General features: G+C 38.6%; 1 protein-coding gene across 1 annotated transcript in view; it reads right to left on the bottom strand.

The window, feature by feature from the left end:
- Positions 1 to 16225, bottom strand: part of LOC124594524 (lactosylceramide 4-alpha-galactosyltransferase-like) — a 78115-nt gene that overhangs the window by 45559 nt on the left and 16331 nt on the right. The gene's annotated exons all lie outside the window — the stretch shown is intronic.

The following is a 16225-nucleotide window of genomic DNA, read 5'->3' as shown; positions in this document are numbered from 1 at the left end:
TTAGTCCAGGCACGAGCACGGATTTGTATTCCAGTTTAGGGTTGTGGTTCAGTCGTGTGTGGTTCAGATGCCGGTAAGTAAACGCTAGGACTCACAGATTTGGCCTGTGTCACTTTATCGGCCATTTTAATAAATCAGGGGTCTCCAAACTACGGCCCGCGGGCCGAAACCGGTCCGCGAGAGCCGGCAAAACCGGCCCGCGTTAGCTGGCCTGACGTCTAAAGTATCCGACCCGCCAAATATTTGCCAAATATACTGCCAACAATTGAGTTTAGAAGCCTATCGCGACCAATACACCGCGACATTGGCGCTGCTACTCGCTACAAGACTACGTAACTGAACTTACTGTTGCGTTGCTTGAAATAACAATGCGTTGACATATTCTACTACTGTTACATCTTGCACTAATAGTGTTGCTAACAATGATTTTGAGATTTCGTTAACTTTGCTGGACGCTTTCGTGAAGAATGTGCAGTGACATACTTTTATGTCGGTGAAATTCGCCAGAATAAAATACGCCAGAATTTCGGTCAGGTACGTCCACCAATCAAAGTTATGTAATTAAATAAAAATCGTAGTTCGTTTCAGTGCTAGCTATTCCCACAACCGTAGATTTTTGCGATTTCATCTTTCCTTTAGCCTTAAATTACGGTGATCATGGAGTGCTAGGGTGCTTTAATCCCACTAGGTATATCTTGGCCCTTGTGACTTCGTGGAGGAGTCAATGTGGCCCGCAGACTAAAAAGGTCGGAGACCTCTGATAAATCAAGATCACTCCAGTCGATGGCTTCCACAGTGGCACTCATACAGCAACCGTAACAGATCTTTAGAACAGAAAAAACAGTCTTGGTTGCACAAGATAGATATATGTAATCTTCACATGTGACGCGTTTCGGCTTTCCTAGACCTCATCAGACATTCGATAAGAATTTTTGCTAATCGTAACCGTGGCGTCGAATGTAATTAAGAGTCCCAAAGAACTGTTACCTCCCAGAGGGAGAGGTAACGATTAGCAAAGCAGAACCTTGCCTTCGTAGGGAAGATATCGGCGCACGAGGATGTAGAAATAGCATGTACAGTAATGCGACTGCAGTCGTTGCACGCTGCAAGAAGAAAAGCAAGAGGAAGCGACGATGTGCGAAAAAGTGGCTACGAAGGCGTTCTATACACGGCCATATTAACATGCTAAGATAACATGCAGGAGAGTCAGATGACTATCGGAGTAACTTAAGAATGAACTACGAATCTTTAGCGAATCCGTGAACAACGTTACCCCCTATGTGCTCAGAAAAGATATTGTTCATATACTCTTTGGATTCCATTTTCGACAATCCTGGAAACGAATTATAAACATGAAAGATGTAAAATACATTATTGTAGAGGATCGGTAAGTATGCCGTTATATCCTTCCGCAATACGTAATTCATGGTTCTGAAACTAACAAATAAGCCTCGGCACTGTTATGTCCCTATACTTAAACAATTTCGTCGTATGTTTCTACAACTGTTTGCTATTAAGCGTAAAATTTATAACCAAACTATTCTCCTCACTGCATTTCACCTAACGATTCGTGCCATGTGTCTTTCTTTATGTATTCATATTGACATGGCGTCGCTGTATCACTTGGTTAAACGTCCAAAAATCAGGAAGCCGCGCAATACCAGCCCTTACACGGAACAATATATTACGTAACACATTAAGTGAGCGTAAACATTTTTAAAGCTCTGCAGTCTCTTTCAGTATCCTGCGCAGACCGTCAGTACCGCTCTCAGACCGTTAATATTGTTGCGAAATACTCAGTGTTCTGCAATAAATACTGAGCGTCAGAAGGCTCCTTGTGACGCTATTTCTAAGCCCACTAGAGGTTTTGATTGTTCACAGTAACGCGCTCAATCGATTCTCGTCGTCAAAGAAGCGTAGATCATCTCTGAATCAGTCGTATTGCCCTGATTGTCGTTTTTGCATATTAAGGTACAATAGTGGAGTCAATGTGGAGTTAATGAAAAACGTACGTTTACCTTTTCTTTGCAGAGTACTTTTTCTTCACAGATGTTGTAAGTAGGCTGATTAGGTTTTTATGTTGGTAACTCCACGTAGCGCTCTGTATGAAAATCACTGACTGTGTTGTGTGCAGTCTGTGGATAGTTGGCATTGTTGGAATATTCGCTATGGTCAGTTGGGTGTGAACAGTGGGTAGCGTTGTGCAGTTGGACGTGAGCCGCCAGCAGTGGTGGATGTGGAGAGAGAGATGAGTTTTCAGAGGTTGCTATAAGCGGACGACCTGGACCTGTGACCGCCAGAAAAAGGAAATTTGTAAAGATGGACGTCACGAATTGATATATATATATATATATATATATATATATATATATATATATATATATATATATATATATATATATGATGACTTTTGAATACTATTAAGGTAAATACGTTGTTGTCAGTTTAGTGATGATCAGAATAAGTAAAGATAAAATTGTTTGAATACGTTCAGTTTTTGCCCAGCTGTTTGAAAATCAAATAATGTAAGAGGTTATCCAGCACTGTCAACTACAAAATTTTTTAAGGGGGCGTTTCAATGTCTACAGCTCTTTCGCGAGTTTAAAGTACTTTGTTTGATTTCAGTTGCATCATTTTCTCTACTGCACTCACCAATTTGTAGTATTACACGAAGTCTAAATGGAGGAGATAAGGGAAAAACTTGGATTTCCAATCGTCAGCAGCAAGTCTCTTGAACAAAACTCGAAAAATAATCCCGATATCTCACCATATCTTTCCCATTCCGAAATATTCGCATAGTAAATTACTTCTATTTCCATCAATGACCACAAAACTTTTGGTCCTTAGGCTGGCGATATTACAACCCTAACAATGCCACAGACTTCCAGTCTGAGATATTTCATTATGTACATGTATGTGACAGTAGGAATTTACGAATTACTAATGTTTCATCACTTACCATTTATATAAAAGAGAACAGATTAAAATTAAGATAAAACAATAAAGCAGTCAATTTGTAAAAGTTTTACTGCAGTGAGATTACGTAAATATTATGGTATGCATTGTAACCAAAGTAAATGATAAGGGCCAGATGTACATAAATAAATATTACTACAACTATGGACATATTATGTAAATAGTATGGCATAGACTGGAAGCACTGTAAATTTTTGGGATGGATAGACATAAATAAAATTGCAACAGTGGACATTTCATTGATTTTTAGTTATAGCTAGTTGGAGGTATTGCATGATACTGCAAGCTGTTACTTATTATTCACTATTTTATGTTGGGTTAGTGACCGCATGTTATTATTGTGAGGGTAGCAGTGTTTACTTTAAATTGGGAAACAAGTGACTGAAATTTTGAAGAAGGGCTGCAATGGCTAACTCGGTCTGTTCATTGACGAGATTTTGTGGTGATTTGCTTTTATGTGTATATGTGTCAGTCTCTTCAAGCAAATTCATAAAGCTACCTTTCTCAAAATGTTGCAATACTTGTACATGACCTTCAATAATCCTTATTCCATGATTTTTAGCAGCTGTGTGCATGGAAAATGTGGATTTTGAAATGTTGTTCAGATATATGGCATCTATATGCTCTTTGAACTGAGTCTCAATGCTTCTCCCAATTTGTCCTATATAGTAAGAGGGGCAGCTTTGCAGCTGTGTTTGTATATGCCAGATTTTTTTGTATGGGGGTTACTATTCTTTAAGTTGTGAACTGCTATCTGCTGGAGTTTGTTGTTTGTGTGGAAGCTTATCTTAATGTTTGTGTTTTTAAATAGATTGCTTATTTTATAGCATATACACCTTAAGAAAGGTAGTGCAACATATTTTCCGCCGTTTTCTACTGTTTCTTATGTTAGCTGCGGGGTTGTCTGGAGTGCAGCTTTGTTGGCTAAAGGTTTTTGAATTTTTTGTGATAATTTATTTATTATGAGAGGGCTGTATCCATTGTTCGAAGCAATGGCTTTAGATACATTGATTTCTTTTTCTTTTTGAACTGGTTCAAGTGGAATATTATGTAGGCAATCCAATGTGCATCCAAAATATGCCATCTTATGCTGGTTTGGATGACAAGGTGAGTTGTTGATACATATATCAGTGGATTCTGGTTTTCTGTAGATCTCAAAATGATGCTTTATTTTTTGTTGCCAATTTTAAGTCTAAGAAATTGATGCTGTTGTTGGTTTAATGTAAAACTGTGAATTTAATGTTTTTGTGTATGCTGTTCAGATTTGTTGCTAATATGTCTATTTTCTCTATGGTGCCATCAAAAACTATAATTGTATCATCAACATATGTTTTGTAGTAGATGATTTTGCTGTTAGCTTCATAAAACGTCTGCTCTAAGTGATTTATATAAATATCCGCTAACATTCCAGCAAGGCTGCTACCCATTGCTAACCCATCTTCCTTGTTGTATATTTTGTTAGTAACAATGAAGTAACTGTATGACAGTACCAAGGTCAGTAACTCAATGAACTTACAGATTTCTGCCATGCTTGGTTTCTTATGTTTGAGTAGATTGTTTCTGATTATATTTGTGGTGTCCTCTTTAGGGATGTTAGTATAAAGGCTTACCATGTCAAGTGATGCAAATCTGGCTTTCGGTGGAATGTAAACATCTTTAATTTTGTCAATGAGTTCATAAGTGTTCTTAATAGACAATTTGTTTTCAAAAATACATTTGGTATTCAGCAGAGCAAGCAGTTTGTTGTTTAGCCTATATAAGATGGGCTGTTCCTAAAGCTCACGGTTGACCTGATAGGACAGTTCTCCTTATGGGTATTAGGTGGTGACTGGAGCTGAAGTGCAGTGGGGTTCATGGAAATGCAGTCACGTACTTCCCAACTGGTTACAATTCTTAAGTGTTTTCTTACTTTTGGCCTGAGATATACAAGTAGGATAAAAATATAATTCAGTTATTGCATTGTATTCTCAACATTTTCATACATTATCACAGTACAATTACTTTTATCAGCTTTGACTATAAAAGCTTTATTCTCAGAATGTTTAGAATTGATACAATTTAGAATGTATAGGTCACTGTTTCTATGTGAACTGTTGCTTCTGAGGTGTCTTGTTATTATTTTATTGGCTTTAAATACTAAAGAATTGGTTTCCCTGGGATTTAATTTTGCAGCATCATATGTAAGCTTAGTAGATGCAATAAGGCAATAAGTCTGGGCTATGTGTTATGTTTTAGACCTTTGTTTATGAGAGCAAGCTCATTATTTGTAAAAATGATGTTAGTTGAGTTAGTAGTCCTTTCATGAAAGTTTTATTGGCTATCATGTGAGTTTTTGGGGGGCTACCTTTTTTCATTTTCAGAGCATCAAGTTTTTCTTTATGCCTAAACAATATTTTCTGATGTTGTTTTTCAGTGATGTCTTCAATGTATTGTAAGATGTAGGAGAACTGTAGGCTGGGGAGGCAGTTTCCAAGTTGCAAGTGTAGAGTGTACAGTTGTTTGTTGAGAAGTTCTTTATTTCTATACTGCATTTTTATCTCTGTCTGGACCACACGATTTTACATTTAGCTTCAACTACTTTGGTGGTAATGGCCTTAGAATTAATCTTCACTTTTATGTAGTTTGATGTTATCCATGCTGACATACATTTCTTGTTATATTCAATGTTGAGGTTGGTCTTCGTTAGGTTTCTTTTGCATCTTGTAAAAGTTGTGGCGTCACCAGGAAGTCTATCTAATGTGTGAAGTAATTTATTCAACTGATGTGAATGAAATGTAAACAGAGAAAACAATGCATGTAATATTATATCATTTTCTTGAGTCCGATAATATTATGTGATAAATATTGTAAATATTTTCCATTAATCTAAAAGATGAAGAATACTATATTTCAATACTTTCAACTTTAAGTGAAATATATATATACACAAGAGCCATGTTGCTCGCCCCTGTTTGTTCTCTGTTTTTCTCCTGCTTGTTCTCCCTCTCTCGTTGATCGATGTAGGTATAGCTAGCTGTCTGTATAAGCTTTAATGTTAGTACTTACTGTTTATTGAAAGTATCCTATCCTTTCAAAAATACGCCTCCCTCCGCGTGAAATTTATTTAAAGATAATAATAATATTGCCTTCGATTGCCCATCCGGCTTCGACAGCACCGGTGGCGCTGAGTACGCCATTACATGTGCTAAAGAATATTTCAGCGTTTGTGAGCTACAATCGCAAAGGAAAATACTTCCAAGTGCTTTTATGAAATTTTACAGTCAGTTTTCAACCTTGAAGTTAGTTAATATTTTTGACTACGAAACTTATTTAGAAATTTAACACCGTAAGGCTTAGGTGAGGCTTCATCTCTGGTTTGAAATATTTTCAGTTGATTCAAAGGATTAAAAGTTAACTCAATTCTTAAAGAGATCAAGTTAAAGAAATTCTTTGCAATTATTAAAAAAATACGCAGGTGCTTGTACCATTCTTTCTTTCTGTGTAACATCAGATTAAATTTCTGGGAAAAGAAATCATTTCATGCTCTATATTATCGCTGGATTAGTTGCAGATTACTCTCTCATTCATTGAATGAGAGCGCAATATTTCCATTAATAATAAATAACTTTTTGCCTGCATATTGAGATTCAGTCACGCTACGTATATTTAAGACGCATATACTATCGCTCAAAATATACGTGGCGTTCCAAAAACAATATTCTGAATCTAAGCTGCTACGTTACATTATCATTAATGTAGGTCGTGACTGACGCCTGCGCACGTATTTCAGACCACACGTAGCAATCTGAACTGACCTATACGAAATAACAAAATTAACTGAACACCACAACAATTACGCAGAAAGCAGGTAATGGTAAAAGTGTGAACGTTTCTCGGTACCTGGCGAGGTAAGCTTAATACTATTTTGTCGACAACTGACATTCTGAACCCGTGGCTTTGTACAAAATACACTCCTGGAAATGGAAAAAAGAACACAATGACACCGGTGTGTCAGACCCACCATACTTGCTCCGGACACTGCGAGAGGGCTGTACAAGCAATGATCACACACACGGCAAAGCGGACACACCAGGAACCGCGGTGTTGGCCGTCGAATGGCGCTAGCTGCGCAGCATTTGTGCACCGCCGCCGTCAGTGTCAGCCAGTTTGCCGTGGCATACGGAGCTCCATCGCAGTCTTTAACACTGGTAGCATGCCGCGACAGCGTGGACGTGAACCGTATGTGCAGTTGACGGACTTTGAGCGAGGGCGTATAGTGGGCATGCGGGAGGCCGGGTGGACGTACCGCCGAATTGCTCAACACGTGGGGCGTGAGGTCTCCACAGTACATCGATGTTGTCGCCAGTGGTCGGCGGAAGGTGCACGTGCCCGTCGACCTGGGACCGGACCGCAACGACGCACGGATGCACGCCAAGACCGTAGGATCCTACGCAGTGCCGTAGGGGACCGCACCGCCACTTCCCAGCAAATTAGGGACACTGTTGCTCCTGGGGTATCGGCGAGGACCATTCGCAACCGTCTCCATGAAGCTGGGCTACGGTCCCGCACACCGTTAGGCCGTCTTCCGCTCACGCCCCAACATCGTGCAGCCCGCCTCCAGTGGTGTCGCGACAGGCGTGAATGGAGGGACGAATGGAGACGTGTCGTCTTCAGCGATGAGAGTCGCTTCTGCCTTGGTGCCAATGATGGTCGTATGCGTGTTTGGCGCCGTGCAGGTGAGCGCCACAATCAGGACTGCATACGACCGAGGCACACAGGGCCAACACCCGGCATCATGGTGTGGGGAGCGATCTCCTACACTGGCCGTACACCACTGGTGATCGTCGAGGGGACACTGAATAGTGCACGGTACATCCAAACCGTCATCGAACCCATCATTCTACCATTCCTAGACCGGCAAGGGAACTTGCTGTTCCAACAGGACAATGTACGTCCGCATGTATCCCGTGCCACCCAACGTGCTTATAAAGGCACATTTGCATGCCGAGCATGAGTTTCCTCGGAAACGCGAAATATTAATTAAATAAATAATCAGTGACAAATAAATAAAGCCTATGGCACACAACTGCAGCGCTGTGTCGCTGATAAAACAAAAGCACAATTACGTTACTCTTATGTTTGATTAAGAAAGGGAGAGCTCTGGTTGAAGTGGTGCGAGAAGCACGTATTTTATTTTATTGTCTGGCACACCGCCATATTTCATGTTATAGAAGAATACTGCGAGTTGCAACCACACTAGGCACTCGATTCTGTAAAGAATTTATATTTATAAAAGTAAGTAGGATTATGAACTTTAGGCTTATTCATTGAATATATCTGATTTAACTAACTGTGCAACTTTTTATGTTTAGTAGACAATCACCTCTGTACGACGTATTGGCATGGCTGGCAAATTATTGTAATATTGAGATTTAGATTATGAGTCCGCACCTTCCGCAGCAGTCTTTGGAAACGATTTAGTTACGAAGTCCGATTATTCAGTTTTATTTCACGGTCAACTACGAGTAACATTGCCTTTACGAAAAAGCCATTGTCAAGCGTCTGATACCGAATAATTAAACGTCCACGTTCCAGATAAGCAAATACAATTGCAATCACAATCACCATCATACAGATAGAATAATTAACATATTTAAAATAACATTTTTTTTTATTTTATTTATTTTATATTGGCGACCGTGACAGGACTTGTTATTTTGTCAGTTGTTACATTGTTCTCTTTGTTTCATGTAAAAAAAAATCAACTTTCTGGACCTGGACGTCAATGTATGAGAGACAACAAAATCTGAAGATATTTTCCAATTCTGAAATTTTGCGGGAAGACGCAATGAAACTTCCAGCAAAATAAGGTAAGACGCAGCATCTTTGCATTGGTAGGCTTGACCAGACGTATAATTCAGTGTATTAGCTTTTCAGTAAATTCTGTAGTGTTTCTTTTCTGCATAACAGTTTCAGTGATAAATTTCATTCTCAGTACTTTTCCCTAAACAATAACGTATGCAACAATACCAATACACGAGTGTACAATATGGCCGACTTCTGTACGATATCATGTAACATGGCCAGCAGCCATTACCAATAATCTCAAATTCAGTTTATATTTTTAAATTAACAGACAGCCATTGTTGCTACGAGCGATTCATGCTCAACTACATTTTATTTTAAAATCAGTGTCAAAAATTTTCTTGAAACATATATCACGTGTGGCATGGTAATAATTAGAAAACAATACGCAAAAATGGAACAGCAAGGACGTACTATTCAGACGCAATCCGACTCGGACGTGAGACAAGTGTTAGAAAATGACTTTACGACAGCAACCGGTAGTGACGATTCATCAAACATTGACGCAAGTGTTGACGAAAATTTTGACGATAGGCCGTCCACTACAAAAATTTCAAAATCTCAATCAGAGCCCATGTTAATGCATGACGTCACGTCTAATGACGCGGCGGGGACAGAGACCTTGCAAACGGTAAACATTGCCGACATGTTACAAATGCTAATGAAACAAAACGCCGAAAACATGGCAACCTTAAAGGCACAATTAGAGACACAAAATGAACAGTTAAAAACACAAAATGACGAAATCAAATCTGATCTCATAGCAATCAAGATAGGTAATGACACTTTATGTAAGCGTGTGGAACTTATGGACGCCACACTGACCAAACAGATGACCGAACTCAGTACTAAATGTTTCCAGCTCAATACGAGACAAGAAAAGACTACAACTGACGTAGCGCTTTTACAGACACAAGTAAAAAACCTTAATGTCACGTGTGAAGTTCTTACTGAACAAATTCAAACATATCCTTCAGTACATGACAATCTTGAAAAACGAATTACTGACGTACAGAATAAATTTGACAATGTTGAACAACACCTGACTGACATCTTACAATCAGATGCCACAGCTCATTTTCAAAATATTAATAAAGAATTTCATGATTGGGTTGAGAACAAAGACAAACATTTTGATAGATGCTTACGTGAAAATTTACCAACAATTGTGCACGACTCCGTAGCGCAATACATTACTAATAACAAACAGCTGATCAGTGACGCAGTACAATCCGTCACTGCACCCATGAGACAATTCACCGATCAACTACAGTCTGAATGTAACGAAAATATCAGTCAAAATGTACAGTTCAGAAACCAATATACATTCGAGTATGATACACACATTCCGCACACGACAAATACACAAGAACAAAACACACCACGACTACAACACATACCACGATGTGGAAACACAAACACAAGCTATTATCATGGTAAACCACAGCAACATTATCGTAATTACTCGCCAGCTGAACATACCAGTAATTACAGTGGAATAAATCCATATCACAATGCGAAGGAAGATGAAAGCTTAATGAAACACAGGCAATTTCAGATTTTTATCCCAGAAAAACGAACCATTCATCCGGTGATTTTTCTTAAATCTTTTAGTAACGCATTTCCACGCACTTGGAGTGACCGGAAAAAGATTTCATATATTGTCGGTTACATCCAAGGCGATGCAGCTGTCTGGGCATACAGTCAAGCTGACGTATGTACCACGTACAGTGAGTTTGAGCGTGCTTTTCTGAACAAATTCTGGTCGCAATCCGTCCAGGAGCGACTCAGAAGACAAATTTTAGAACCTGAAACTTTTAACAGTAAAAATGGTAACTTACGCAGATATTTTGAAAAATACTTGAACATGGGACATTTTTTAGACGAACCAGTCGCAACGCGTGATATACTCCGTGCGTTGAAGGCCAAATTGCCTTTCAACATTAAAGAAAAACTCCTACATATCCCGGATGACGATTCAGATTATTTTTTAACAGCCTTAGATTCAGTTGACATGTTACTTGAAGATCAGCGCTTCGCGCGGCAAAACAGCAGCCACAATGTTTACACTAGTGGTATGCAAAACATGCAGGCTTGCCAACACAATTCTGGCGCGCCCACACTTGGATACGCGGTACAACAAAAACAGCAAACTCACATGCCGTCTCAGTACGGAGATCAAAATCAACACGCGTATTCCAATACAAACAATAGTTACAACAGTAATAACATTTCATGCGGCAATCCATACAAAAGGCACCGCGGTAATAACTACAACGGTAACAACGGATACAAAGGTAATAACAAAAACACAAACAGAAATAGAAATAATAATAACTACGAGCCAAGACAGCATCAAGGTTGGACTCGTAACGATCAGTACTTTCATTCAAACTCTGCTTTACCACAGCAGCCACCAGGACAAAATTGGAGCATACCTTACGACCGACAGGTAAGTTATAATGCGCAACAGCAACAACAACCGCAAAAGTTTGGAGATCATAATAGGCAATATCCGAATGTGAATATAATAGAAATGACACCTGATGCACAACCTCAATCTGTGTCAGTACCTAGTACAAATGATAATCCAACAAACTAGAAACAGTCACTACTTTGCCCCAGGTCGTGGCTGAAGAATTCTTGGGGGGGGGGGGGGGGGGCGACTTCAATGTTAATCAGTTATTTGACACCACACTTGAACAACAGAATAATGATATGCCGAGTAATTCTAAACAAAAACTACCTGTTTTATTTATAAGATACAACCACAATAACAATATATCAGATGAACTTTTACAAGACAGTACACAATGTCGTTTAAACACAAATGAAATTGTTTTGGCATCTACTACTGGTGTAGTAGGTGGGATTCCAACTACTATTATCCTAGATACAGGTGCAGCTGTGAGCGTTTTGTCTTTTAATTTCTATAAAAAGATGTGTGAATTGGAACCTGTGCCTGAGTTTCCTGCCCAAAACTGTAAAATAACTACTGCACTAGGTAATAAGTCATGTAGGGTTACGAAGCAAGTTTTTGTAAACGTTAAAATAGGTAATGGAACCGTACAATGGCCATTCCTGGTTGTACAAAACCTTGTGACAAATTGCATATTAGGAATAGATATTATGAGCGAGAAGGACTGCATTATAGACTTCTCCAAAGGTAAATGTATTTTAAATGATAAAAGCAGTGTAATTATTATTGATTTGGACAGGAGAACTCTAAAGCATGACAAACACTGTACAGGGTACAAGGTTCAGTTAGTACTTGACAATGACATTCAAGACATGCAAACACACTCATCTGACACAGAGCTAATGGACTTGAAAACATTGCTTGATCATAAGATAAGTGAAGCTACAGCTCTCAGTGTACATGAACGTATAAAACTACAGGAAGTGTTATCCAAATATTTACAAGTTTTTACCAAACGATTAGGTGTTATCAACACGTATGTGTACAAGATTGAAGTTAAGCCTCACAAGATCTTCTACCATAAGACATATAACGTACCGTTATCTCAACGACCTGCTGTGTGGCAAGAATTAAAACAAATGTTAGACTGGAAGGTCATTGAACCATCCACCTCACCTTATTGTAGTCCTCTACTTGTTGTCAAAAAATCAAATGGAAGCATTAGGTTAGTGTTAGACGCACGAGCTATTCATAAAATAATTTTACCGGTTCACACAAAACCTGAAAATTTAGAAGAGCAATTACAGAAATTTCTAGATGCAAAATATTTTTCCACAATAGATCTCGCTAATTCGTTTTGGCAGGTGGGTATCACTCCTGATTCTCGGAAATATACTGCATTTATGTTCGGGGGGCGAACCTATCAGTTTTGTGTTCTACCCTTCGGACTGAATGTCAGCTCTGGGGTATTCATTACAGCCCTGGATACCGTGCTTGGCGACGATTTAGTTGAGACAGTCACACACTATGTAGATGATATACTGATAGCTACACAATCTTGGAATGAACACGTTGACACTCTTCAAAGAATTTTAGAAAAATTTGCACAAGCTGGAGTCACAGCCAACCTAAGAAAATCAAAATTTGGTTGCAGTGAGATAAAGTATTTAGGACATATCATTAATTCACAGGGCATACGTCCGGATCCCAGTAAATTAGATGCTATCAAAACTTTCCTAGCCCTCGAACTAAAAAGCAGTTAAAATCATTCCTTGGGCTATGTTCATTTTTCAGACGTTTTTTGCCACAACCACTTTTGAACAGTAAACATCTGCTAAATCTACTCAGAAAGAATCAAGTTTGGATCTGGTCGGAACAGTGCCAGAATGACTTTAATACAATTAAACATGCTTTAGTGAATGCTAACATATTGAGCCATCCAGATTTCAATTTAGATTTTTGTATGACTTGTGACGCTTCACGTACTGGCTTGGGCTGTTGCTTATTTCAAGTTGTAAAGAATAAAGAGGAGGAACAGATAAGAATTATTGGGTTTGCGAGTCGCACTCTAACTGAATGTGAGCGTACATACTCCACTACTGAGTTAGAAACACTTTCCACAGTATGGGCATTCAAGAAATTCAATTATTATTTATTTGGAAAACATACGGTAATTTACACTGATCACCAGGCCCTGACATTTTTGTTAACTTGTAAACTTGTACATCCTAGACTATCACGATGGGCAGTTACACTTCAGAACTACTCTTTTGAAATTAAGTACATAAGAGGTAAGGACAACACCATTGCAGACACTTTGTCTAGACTTCCACAAGGTATGAATGATACCAACAGTGACTTAGAAAATATAAATGACTACAGGATTCTCTTAATGCAAGACAAGCAGTATCACCAATATTATATTGATATGTGCAAAAACATGGCTGAATTACAAAAATCTGATCCTCACTGGTATAAGATAATAACATTACTGGTAGAGAAACACAATCATCCTTTGACTAAGTATTACAAGTTACACAATGATGTGTTATTTTACCGCCGACATCCAAATGTTACTAACTGGTGTGTATGCATTCCCAAAGAGTCTGAACGTAATCTAATTTGGCACACACACTTAGTTTGGGGTCATTATGGGACGAAAAAGTGTTTGGCAAAGCTCAGTACATACTGTTATTTTAGCAATATGAGAAGAAAAATTTACAGGGAACTAAAAACATGTGTCATATGTCAAAAATCAAAACCTCAGAATTTATCCACAAAAACAGATTTACATTCTATTTTACCTAGTAAACCCCTGGAAATTCTGTGTACTGACATCAGTGGACCGCATCCAGCAAGCTCTGGAGGCGTCAAATATATCTTAGCCTTTTACGATATATTTTCTAAACATGTAAAACTTTATGCTTTAAAATCCGCCACTGCAAATGCTATAATACGAAGATTCTCAAGTGATTACCTGACGCACGTGGGAAAACCTAAAGCAATTCTGTCAGATAATGCAGCATACTACTCTGGGTACAAATGGAGAAATTTCTTGAAGGACAATAACATTAAAAGTATATTTATTTCGAGGTTTAGTCCACAACGTAACGCGACTGAGAGACTTTTCCGAGAATTAAATCGATTCATGAGGACCTATATTTCATCAAAACATACTAATTGGGTGTCCTACCTAAGTCTTTTCGAAGACGTACACAATAACTTAAATATTTACGATACGAATTACACACCTAACGAGATCATGTTCAATTGCAAACAGAACGATCAGTGGATAGAACCATTACCTAAGTTGTCAGACAAGGAAATCACACCTGAACAGAAAATAAAAGAAGTATTGACTACATTGACACATCACGCACAAATACGAAACAAACATCACAGAAACATAATAAAAAGAAAACAAAAATTCGAGGTAGGAATGCTTGTACTACTTCGTACTCATCATAAATCTGTAGCACTCAAACGACGCAACGCTAAGTGGCGTCTGCTATATGAAGGACCTTATATAATTGTTAACATACCGCATCCTGGTGCGTATCTGTTACAACATCCTAGAACTAACAAAATTATTGGGCTATACGCACACCGAGATCTTAGAGCATTTCATGCTGAATAATGTCAAAGTCATACCCATCAAAATATTGCTAAGCAACTCGAAAAACTCTGTTGTTACAACACAGATAATAAGTAGTATAGAAATTTTCATTTCAGCGGTTCCAGTGACGCAGTTGAAGACAGAAGAACTCTTCTTTCAGCGCGCGCCTCCACCTGAAAGACGGAATATTAAAGTAAAATTTATGATTACGTAGCAGTAGATGACATATTAATTTGTCACGGAACATTTGTTACTGAAGGTACCACTGACTTGGTGTGACACCTGACGAACTGACAGACGTCATCTGTGAAGCGATCTTTTACTTTGAGAAATAGATTAGACGCACATCTCTCAACACGAAAAGCATCTATCAGTAGTCAAGGCCACACAGACACTCTACACACACGCACAAAACGCGAGGAATCGAACATTTTCTCTCTCTTACTATTTTGAATATTTATTGAGTAGTGAAAACACCTGGTCTTGCCTACTGACGTAATGAATGTTGTGTCTAACCTATCTTAATTTCAGATGACATCACAAAAAACATCGATAATATCCCAGCAAAACCGCTAAAGAGGATGTAAATATCTGCAATTCATGTAATCAAATGTGACACAATGTAATAACCTATAGCGATGTAATGATGATGTAAACATGTTTATGTGCAACTATATTATGTTTATGCTAAGAAAATATGTGACGTGTGTATGTATAATTACTTATTTTTTTAACTGATGTATAGTGTAACTGTTACTATGTAAAAATTTGAACAAAACGAGTGCCAAAAAGACACTGCATAGTGAACCACTGTTCACGGACATTAACGAACATTACTAACTCTGCAACTACGCGGAAACCTATGTGAAAGAATCTGTTAATGCCATTCATTATGCAGCGTATCTATGTGAACGCGATGAACGATTTCCTTGATTAATAACTACGAACATTTAGGTGAGCTATATTCAGCAAAAAACTGAAAATGTGAAGTGCATAATTCGTGCATCGTCTAGTGATATTACTACAGTACCCAACTTCAAGATGTTAACTGAATTAGATGGACACAAAGTGCCTGTCCAGAAAACAACACGACGGGTGGAAGAATTTTGGTTGGAACTTCAGGGAATGAAATGTTCTCGAAATGTGACGGACACTCTTACCTGGACTGTCCAAGGATCGACGCCAGCTATGTGCCGTCCGAGGTTCTGCAACCAAGCTTCCACGGAATGTAAAAAACGAACTGCACGTGGACCAATTACTCGATGGGTCACGTCTGATCTGTAATAAGCAATGCTTTTAGTCACAACGAACTGCATCACTACGACTATAATGGAAATGAGAAATGGACACGCTTATGTATTAATCACGTT

Source organism: Schistocerca americana, chromosome 2, assembly GCF_021461395.2.
Source record: "Schistocerca americana isolate TAMUIC-IGC-003095 chromosome 2, iqSchAmer2.1, whole genome shotgun sequence".
NCBI classification, from domain to species: Eukaryota; Metazoa; Arthropoda; class Insecta; order Orthoptera; family Acrididae; genus Schistocerca; species Schistocerca americana.
Note: the sequence above shows the minus strand (reverse complement) of the source record. Positions and strands in the feature narration are given on the sequence as shown.